The sequence below is a fragment of the Haliotis cracherodii genome, unplaced genomic scaffold, assembly GCF_022045235.1.
Source record: "Haliotis cracherodii isolate W230 unplaced genomic scaffold, xgHalCrac1.p SCAF_2, whole genome shotgun sequence".
NCBI classification, from domain to species: Eukaryota; Metazoa; Mollusca; class Gastropoda; order Lepetellida; family Haliotidae; genus Haliotis; species Haliotis cracherodii.
In genome coordinates, this window is record NW_027266275.1 from 56,299,842 (window position 1) to 56,310,775 (window position 10,934).

Sequence of the window (10,934 nt, forward strand, 5' to 3'; positions counted from 1 at the left end):
GGCGCTCGATGTGCTGTACGCGGAGGGCGTCTTGCGATGTTAGGTATGTGGTGTGCAGTGTGTGGTATCCAGTGTGCGGTGTGCGGTGTGCGGTGTGCAATAGTTGATGTGCTGTGTGCTGCATGCGTCGGACAATGTACGATGTGCGGCTTGAGATGTGCGGTGTGCAGTGTTTGAAAAAGTACAGACAAGCTAAGCTTGGGACAGGCCGTGTGCGGAGTGCGGTGTGCGGAGTGCGGTGTGCCGAGTGCCTTATGCGGAGTTCGGTTTGCGGTATGCGGTATGCGGTATGCGGCGTGCGATGTATAGAATATAGTAAATATAAGAAACGGTTTTAACATTTTGTTTCTGTTAAACAGATTTTCTTATATTGAATACGCATATTATTTTACCAGAACGAAATGGAGTTTGTCAGGATTTTAATCGATTTCATCAGGCATACGCTAGTGTTTGTGTACATTTTACATATGATAAAATAGATTTTTTTCCCAGCAATCGTCATAAAGACAATTCTTATGTTTGATTCCCGTTAATCATGTCATGTTTGTTGTGCATTGTGCAAATCACGTGCAAAGTGTTGGAAACAAGAGTAGAGACACTGACTATAAAAAAACCGTTCAAAATTCATCAGTTCATTACGAATTTTCTGACGTGAACGGAGATCGAAAAATGCCAAGATTAACTGCAGCTGACCGAATTATCGCCATTGGACGTTTGGAAGCAGGGGAGTTCCAGTCTGCCGTTGCAAGACACTTCAACGTTCATCAAAGCACCATATCTCGACTATGGGATCGATATACCCGCATTAATTCGACTCAAGATCATCCCAGAAGTGGAAGACCAAGAGTGACCACCCCTGCTCAGGATCGGTACATCCGGTTGCATCACCTTCGGAATCGATTTGCTACAGCAACGTACACTGCAGGACAAGTGCCTGGTATGCGAAGAATTTCCGACCAAACCATCAAAAATCGTCTGAGGGAAGTGGGGATTCGAGCGAGACGACCAAAAGTTTGACCTGTCTTGTGACGTCTACACCGTCAACGACGTGTCCGGTGGTGCAAAAGAGTACAGGCATGGGATCTCAGGAACTGGCGACGCGTTTGGTTCAGCGATGAGTCACGTTTTCTTCTTCAACGACGGGATGGAAGACAACGTGTCTACCGACGTCGACATGAACGTTTTGCGTCGAACTGCGTTCGACAGGTGGACCGATTTGGTGGAGGGAGTGTCATGGTGTGGGAGCCATATCCTACACGGGCAAATCACAGTTAGTGGTTGTCCAGGGCAATCTTACAGCAAACCGATACATAGACCAAATTCTGCGTCCTCACCTCCTCCCAGAGGCAGCTGTTCCAACATGACAACGCTGGGCCACATACAGCACGTGCAACAGTTAATTTCCTTGTTAATGAGAACATCAATGTCCTTCCATGGCCGTCCAAATCGCCTGATCTCAACCCGATTGAACATTTGTGGGACGAACTTGATCGACGCGTCCGTCAACGTCACCAGCGTCCCCACACACTGGCACAACTCGCCAACGCATTACAGGAGGAATGGCGAAGAATTCCCCACGAAAAAATCTTGTGCAATCTGTGCCAAGGAGGTGTCGAGCAGTGACAGCTGCAAGAGGTGGTGTGACCAGGTACTGACCATGACGCCCCCTTGTGGCTACACATGTGCAGTGACTGAACTGAATTAATGCTGACAATGACGACAATGCTTTTGTCGATCACTGTGTCTAATTTCATTTGACTGTGTTCACGCATATTCTGTGTAGATACTTTTACATCCGCTTAATAAATATCCTTATTTTCTAACTATGCGTTTCTTTTCTTTGAAGAGTGTACACATAAATACTTCCACAATCACCACTGAACCAGTTTGGATCAAGCAATGGTTTACGGTGTGATCACACCATTATTCACATAACTTCGAGTAATTTAGTGGGTATGTGACACCTTTTGTAACAATATTATAGCAATGTCATAACTGGAACCCATGTCTTATTTATATAAAGAATAAAATTATATACAAGTTACTTTACATAATTTCAAACTGACCGCCTCCGTTGTGTAGTGGATATACAAGTTACTTTACATAATTACAAACTGACCGCCTCCGTTGTGTAGTGGATAGAGTGTCTATCCAGAGAGCGGATGGGCGGTGAATGGATACCCGGCCACGTCATCCAAAAATACGTTAAAAGATGGTACTTGTTGTGACCCTGCCTGGCGCTATCAGTATATCATTATCAGTACATTATTTGTTTGATGGTTATTTAACGCTGCACTCAGAAATATTCCAGCTATATAACGGTGGTCTGTAATTATTGAGTCTGGACAATCCAGCGATTGACGTCATGAACATCGATCTACGCAATACGATGACATGCATCAACCAAGTCAGCGCGCCTGACCAATCAATCCCGTTAGTCGCCTCTTACGACAAGCATAATCGCCTTTTACGGCAAGCATTGGTTGCTGAAGACCTATTCCTCCCCGGATCTTCACGGATCTGTAAGTGCATTAATCTTAATCACCTCACCCACCGAAATTCAAAGTACCTGAGAAACGCATACGATTTTACTGTCACTTCGCTCACCTTTACCAAAGCATTGGACACTATTCCATACACTTATAGAAATAGAATAAGGGATGGAACGATGAACCATTAAGAACAATTCATATAGTAGTCACATTCAATGATTCCTGTCCAAAGGAATTGGGCACGGTTGAATGTAGCCAATAACAACGTGTGTGTGCAAAATGCATGCAGAAGCCATGTCAGCACCATCAATTTGTCCCCTACGAAAGCCTTTTGGGGTCAAAATTGAAATATGGAAAAAGACACTAAAATAAATTCGTTAAAACGGAAAAAAGATTTGCTCTTACGGAAAAAAATTAGTTAAAACGAAAAAAAGATTCGTTATTATGAAAAATAATCGTTATTACGAAAATAAATTCGTTGTAACGGAAAAAAAAAAGATTCGTTATTACGGAAATAATTTTGTTATCACGAATTTGTTTTCGTATTAACGAAACCTTTTCCGTATTCCGTATTGACGAAATTATTTCCGTAATAACGAATTTTTTTCCCGTTATAACGAATTTCTTTTCGTGTCTTTTCAATATTTCAATTTTGACCCCAATAGGTTTTCGTAGTCCCCAATACTTCGCCGAGTGACGTAAAAAGGCAATTGTTGCTTTGTTACATGTGTCATCATGGTAGGAAAATACTTGGGAGTAGCGCACACATGGCAATAATAGGCACGATTTACTTAGTCCGGGCAACTTTAGACGTTGTATCCATTGTATACAGGTTATTTGACATAACAAGCGAGCGCAATCACCAGACTACCCAACGGCACCTCTCCACAGGCGGGCTTGTGGATCTGAGGCACAGTTTGAAGGGGCAGGTCGGATAGTAGAGCACATTATCACAGAAATCTCTTGTGATCCGTCTCTTTTGAAAACCGGACTCTTTGAGGAAACATGTGTGCTTTACATTGATGCAAAGAACGTGACCATCATGCCCAAGGACATTCAACTCGCCAGGAGAATTCGCGGTGAACGTGCTTAAGTGACTCAAAAAGTTCCAACACAGCTAAAACACACCATGAATAGAAAACTGGAAACATGAAGAACAGATCATTTGGCTAAAGTTCAAACTGGACTCACAGTTCAAACTTGGACTCACAGTGAGTGAGTGAGTGAGTGAGTGAGTGAGTGAGTGATCTTTTGTCTGTTGTTTAATGCCGTGAGTGGGTGAGTATTTCTGTTGAATCTCGCCGTGTCAGCTTGATGTGGGAGGAAAGCCCGAAGTGATGCATGTCTTAGATGTTTACCAACTAGGTAATACTCACGTTAACGGGTATGGTACTGACAATCACAGAAACATAATCAACGCGAATCTGGGTGGTTTCTGGCCCGCCTAAGGGCAGGGCTCATCGGTTTAACACTGGAGAAAAGCTTGAAGTGATACAGATCTTAGGCGTTTACTGCCTTGGTGACATTCACGAGCACGGGTATAGTTCTGACAAAACAAAGGATCACAATCGGGATTCAAACCCACAATCAACTGATCCTACACATCTAAGGACGATAACTCTGTAAACGAATTACGTCTCCTTGTACGTTCTCCATGCACTACATGTATATGCTGAATGGGTAAGGGGATGAAACGAAAGATGGAACACGATTTCACTCATATCACTGCGTCCGTGTAATGAAAGAATGAAGAGAGTCGTGAGCGCGGGCGTGGGGCGTGGGGCGTGGGGCGTGGGGCGTGGGCCGAACAAAATAAGGATGTTATAGAGCTGAATATAGGGTTCGAACCTACTCAAGAAGAAAATATATTGGCGAATTTCTCGAGGGTCTTTATCAATATACAATGGACATATAATACACTGGATAATGGAAGATGAGTGTAGGAAAACGGACTTGTCTAATATAGACATAAACATATGTTAATGTGGGAGGAAAGCCCAAAGTGATACAGGTCTCGGCGTTTATCATTTTGATGAAACCCACGAGCTCGGTATGGTTTGTTTGTTGTTTAACGCCGCATTCAGCAATATTCCAGCTATATGACGGCGGTCTGTAAATAATCGAGTCTGGACAAGACAATCCAATGATTAACATCATCAGCATCGGTCTACGCAATTGGTATACGATGACACGCATCGACCAAGTCAGCGCGCCTGACCACCCGATCCTGTTAGTCGCCTCTTACGACAAGCATAGTCGCCTTTTACGGCAAGCATGGGTTGCTGAAGGCCTTTTCTTGATGGGTCGGCAATAAGAAAAAAAAATGACTGAATAAAACATATATACCGTGACAAGGGGCGATCGGGTAGCCTAGTGGTTAAAGCATTCGCTCGTCACGCCGAAGACCCGGGTTCGATTCCCGACATGGGTACAATGTGTGAAGCCCATTTCTGGTGTCCCCCGCCGTGATATTGCTGGAATATTGCTAAAAGCGGCGTAAAACCATACTCACTCACTCACTCACTATACCGTGACATGCGTCGTGCTGGCGTGCATATAGTTCAACTGACTACACGACAAGCTGACTGTGCAGGGATAGGTCAGGCTAGTCTGGTTCCTTTTACTCCCAACAGAAAAATCACGAATATGCGGGAAATATTTTAATGTACATTATAAAACAAATAGATTATGATGAAATAACGTTGGACGCTTGTTAGTGATTATCGAAGCGACCGTAAAAGGTCTAAACTCACCTTTTCTTTTTGCCCAGAATATATGCATTCTGATCAGTCCATCTTAAACAGTGAGTGTTTGTTTGTTTGTTGTTTAACGCCGCACTCAGCAATATTCCAGCTAAATGATGGCGGTCTGTAATTAATTGAGTCTGGACCTGACAATCTTGTGACTGACATCATGAGCATCGATCCACGCAATCGGGATCGATGTCATGCATCAACCAAGTCAGCGAGCCTGACCACCCGATCCCGTTAGTCGTGAGTGAGTGAGTGAGTGAGTGCGTGCGTGCGTCACGGGGTTCAACAAGTTTAACTGATGAAGATGAGTTCACACTGACACGCCACCGCAGCATCGGGTTAGTGATGCTATGTCTTCTTCGATGACCTGATATGGGTTCAGAATAATCTGCGTAGCAATAAGACTATATTTAGAAGCTCAATCACACCGCGCGACGCGTCGAGGGCTGACAGTATCGGGCTTCTTGTCCATGTTATGTTTTTTAACAGGACTTATCGGTTACGTCAAACGTTAAGCAACCGCCCGTAAAATCAATGGATTTCAATCCACAAACATTCACAGTTTGTGACATAACAGCTCAGAAAATTCGCCGTCAACACGCGTTTTTGGACAGTTGGTATTCCCATGCAACGGATGAATCCATTTCCATTGAACAGGGGAGTCCGGTGGAGCGTGACGTGGTGCAGGTGAAGTCCATATTCTGTATGATTCGTTCATGCTCCACGTCGTCTAGCCCACGAGCAAATCATCCCTCACTGTTCTTTTTGTCCACTGCGCGAAAATTATTCAATTATCAGGTCGTGATGTTACTTAAGTTTTCTAGCAGTTGTCATTGAGTTGCATGAGTACTCACCGTAATGTGAGGAAGCCAATAAAATGTATATATCTCAGAAGTTAAATACTTTGGGTGAATCTTAAGAGCACGGGTGCGGTTCTGATAGACAAAAACTCTGAGCATACCCACAGTGCTTGTAACGCAAAAGAAATAGCGGCTATACAAGACCGGATGGTCACATCCAGTGTTGGTACTATATAAAAGGATCTTTTTGTATAGTACTGACAGTGGGTGTGACCATATATCTTGTAGCCACTATTTCTTGCGTTACAAGCCCCTGTGATCATACCTCCATGTCAGGATGAGGGTTGGGAGGTGGGGGTGATGGTGGGGGCACGGTTGTCCCGGTCGTCTAAGGCACCGCGATGTGCTGTGCAGAGTTGCGTCATTTGGGCACGGCAGAAACCCCGATTATGTTTCTAGGTTTGTCAGCACCATACCCGTGCTCGTGGGTTTCACCGAGGTGGTAAACGCCTGAGACTTGCATCACTTCGGGCTTTCCTCCCACATTAAGCTGACACGCCGTGATATAACTGGAATACTGTTAAAAGCGGCGTTAAACCCAAGTCACTCACTCACTCAGAATGGTGTGATCTTGATCAAATACAATGTATTCAGCCTTGGAGGAAAATAAATTTCTCAGCCGGAGAATAAATCCCTTTTCCCAGCTTCGAAGCAAAAAGCCATAGGCTTTTTACGAATCAATGAAAGTAGCATGGCATAGAACACATTATCCACAGCTCAATCGAACGGCTGTTTTCTATCAATTTTGTATTTGTTTTAATTCTTTTACATTGTCGCATAAAAACATGTCGATAAGATTAATTCGTTGTAGCAGGACCATTAGGGTACGCGCTAGGTTTTATACCTCCGGCTCGCGGTATAAAACCAACTGCGGGACGCATTAAACCCCATTGTCTTGGTTGGCTGGTTTGTTTGTTGTTTAACGCCGCACTCAGCAATATTCCAGCTATATGACGGCGGTCTGTAAATAATCGAGTCTGGACCAGCCAATCCAGTGATTTATATCATGAGCATCGATCCGCGCAATTGGGATCGATGACATGCATCAGCCACGTCAGCGAGTCTGACCACCCGATCCCGTTAGTTGTCCCTTACGACAAGCATAGTCGCCTTTTACGGCATGGGTTGCTGAAGACCTATTGTACCCCGGATCTTCACGGGTCGTACCCCGTGTCATCCTGCTACAACCAATAATTACCTGGAAAACTCTAACCAATGACCATTGGTATGGCTGAAGAACGCAGCTTTACACTGGGAAAAGTTCAGACCTTTGAGCCTCCCATGGCACTTTGAAGCTAACACCAGACACAACCAGTCTCTGTGTCAACTATGGGTACACCTCCATGAAGTCCTCATCTAATCACTGCTTGTCAGAAGTAGGGACATGGTTTATTACGGCGTGGGATGTTGCTCGTAATATCAATCACTGGTTTATCTGGTCTGGCGTTTTGCTGACCGCTACGTTAAACAACAAAGTAAATAGACAATTGGTACACATTGCTTCGCGATTTTATATATTTACAGAGTAACCAAGTTGTCGTCTATTCATTATTTTATATACTACTACATGAGCACAAAACATAAAGGGGTAATTCACATTGTAAAGGTTGGTTGGTTTGTTGTTTAACGCCGCACTCAGCAGTAGTACAGCTATATGACGGCGGCCTGTAAATAATCGAGTCTGGACCAGACAATCCAGTGGTTAATATCATGAGCATCGATCCACGCAATTGGGATCGATGACATGCATCAACCACGTCAGCGAGTATGACCACCCGATCCCGTTTATTTACACATATTCCAAACGTGATGAAATGGTATTTGGAATGTTTGTCTGTCACACAACATACCTCTAGATTTCCAGACGTTTGAACGATGTTACAAACTCTAGTATTATCCATAGTGTTTATGTACATTGTACCATGATACCAAACCCCAGCGCCGAGTCATTCATTCATTAACCAAGTGCTACGCCATGACGTGGAGAGGGCGAACAGTTGAGATTGTGAGAATATTGGGGCTTTTATTAAGCAGCTACTTCGATTTCAGTGTTCTGAATCAGATGCATGAGCCTGTTGATGGCACAGATAGACGGGGTCTAAACCAACATAGGATAGATACAACTTAGCTATACATAGTGTTGCATGTACGCACAGGGTGTCAATACACAACTTAGCTATATATAGTGGCACGTGTACCCACAGAGTGTCAGTATACGACTTAGCTATACATAGTGGTCCATGTACCCGCAGAGTGTCAGTGTACAACTTAGCTATACATAGTGGTACATGCACCGACAGAGTGTTAGTATACAACTTAGCTATACATAGTGGTACATGTACCCACAGAGTGTCAGTGTACAACTTAGCTATATAAAGTGGTACATGTACGCACAGAGTGTCAGTGTACAACTTAGCTATATAAAGTGGTACATGTACGCACAGAGTGTCAGTGTACAACTTAGCTATACATAGTGGTACATGCACTGACAGAGTGTCAGTATACAACTTAGCTATATATAGTGGTACATGTACGTACACCAGGTGTTCGTATAACATTCATCGTTGTATATATTGGTACATGTACACACAAGATGTCAGTACAGAACATAGTTGGATGCGCCTGCGCGAGAAGATTGTCGATGAAAAGAGTGCTCCGTCCAAATCGCCTAATCCCAGACTAGTTATCGGATGATGTGGCGCAAACATAAGGTAATGGATCATTTAAGCTACCCAGAATGGGATCATGTAAGTCTATCATGAGTATAATTAAGGGGTTTGATTGAAATCAATGTAAACAAATGTGAAGGAGAATTTACACACGTATGTCATTGCTGATTGACTGAGCGTCCATGCAATCAACAAACAATGGGTAGCACAAGAGGAGCTCGTGAAGCATTGAGTAGCTCTCTCAACGAGGAAGACGGCCAACGATAAACTGCACAACGTGTGGAGAAAAAGACATTGACATTTTCAAAGAAATACTCATTGGAAAACTTGATGGAATATCTTTTGAAAATGAACTTTTGGAAACATACAATGACGATGAAGAAACCTAAACGAAGTGAGTCAGAGTAACCAAGAATAGTCGACATGATTACCCAAATTGATGTCTACCAAAACGTGTACAAAGAGCGGATGCCAGGATTGAGAAATACGCGTTTGGTTTTTATTGCCCATATTGTTTATTACAAACACAACTCCTACTCAAATACTGGAAAAAGCAAATACCCGGCAAAGGCAACCCCAACTGCACCCCCACCCAACCCAGCCCACCCAGGTCCTGCCAATGTGGAGACAGTTCGCTGGACACACAAGGAGGTAATGATTGTTCTACCCTAATCTATAAACACATTCCATTTTCATTCTGTGAAAAACAACATTTGTCCAGAAAATCTCCGCATAGAGGACAGTTTTACATAGTTGAAAATGCTGTTTCCATGGGTACATACTAAAGAATGAAAAGCGACAGAATATGTGGTCGAAAACTACCAATGTATGAACGTCGGAGCTTGCAGTATTTGCAAATGTTTGTCACTAATTCGCTGTCACTAACTAGTATCTCACAGAGATGTATCTTCGTCGACGTTCGTCTTTACTCTTGCTCTTCTAAAAGCAGTGAAATAAATAAAAAAACCCATTCTTTTGAAATGAGTTGGAAAACTTTCCCGCATAGCTTTGTGACTTTCTTGTGTTTACGGAGTAGCATTTAACTTTGACAAATAACATGACAAAACAGACGACCGTAATCACCTATTCAAAACTGTTTATTGACATAATTTATACGCAATTTATAGTCTTAATGCGAGAGAAAAAATAACTCGCCGTGACATCTTGCATAGGAAGTAATGAACTACAAAAGGGACGTAACTCTATGAACTTAATCTCTGGTGTTTGCGTGAGTGGTGTCTTGTATGGCCGATGCCTTTTACTCACTACTCCTAGCAGAGCTCGGTTCCCGTTTGCAACGTAATATTGGACTGAGATAAGCTGACTGTCACAGTTGTATCCGTATTTTAAGACATCAAAATACCATTTTGTATGCGCCTGTCTAATACTCATTTAATTGTGACAAACTCTTTTATAGGCATTTGGAAGTTGTAAGAACACGAAAACATGAAAAGGTTATGGATAACAACTTCTTTTTTGTTTGTAACGACTTGTCAGGGCTACTTCTTGCCCCTTCACCAGGCGAATATATATATATATATATATATATATATATATATATATATATATATATATATATATATATATATATATGTGATATGTGTTGTGTGATACGTGATATGTGTAATGGGACATGTGTGATGTGTCAAGTTGTATGTGCCGTGTGTCATGTGATGTTTCATGTCTCATGTGTTATGCGATATGTGTTAGTTGTCATGTGTCATACGTTATGTGATATGAGATATAATATATGTGATATACATGGAAACATGGTATTCTAAACAAATTACATGAGTTTGGATTGAAAGGCCGTTTGCCTCAATTTATAGTTTTAACCTAGAGACAATTTTAAGTATGCGTGTGTTCAACCCTGTTTGATCATTATAATGAAGATCAGGGTGACCAACAGGGCAGTATCTTGTCTCTCACATTCTTCAGTATAACGATTAACAGTTTCTCGAAGATTTTAAACGATTCAATGGGTGGATTTGTGGAGGATTTAAATATTTCTTTTATGTGTAGAAAAATGCATATTGTTGAAAGGCAACTGCAATTACATTATATAAAATCTATAAATGGCCCTTTGAAAAATGTTTTAAGTTATCAAAATCCAAGATCAACAGCATTCATTTTTTGTCTACAAAATAAGAAAGATACGGC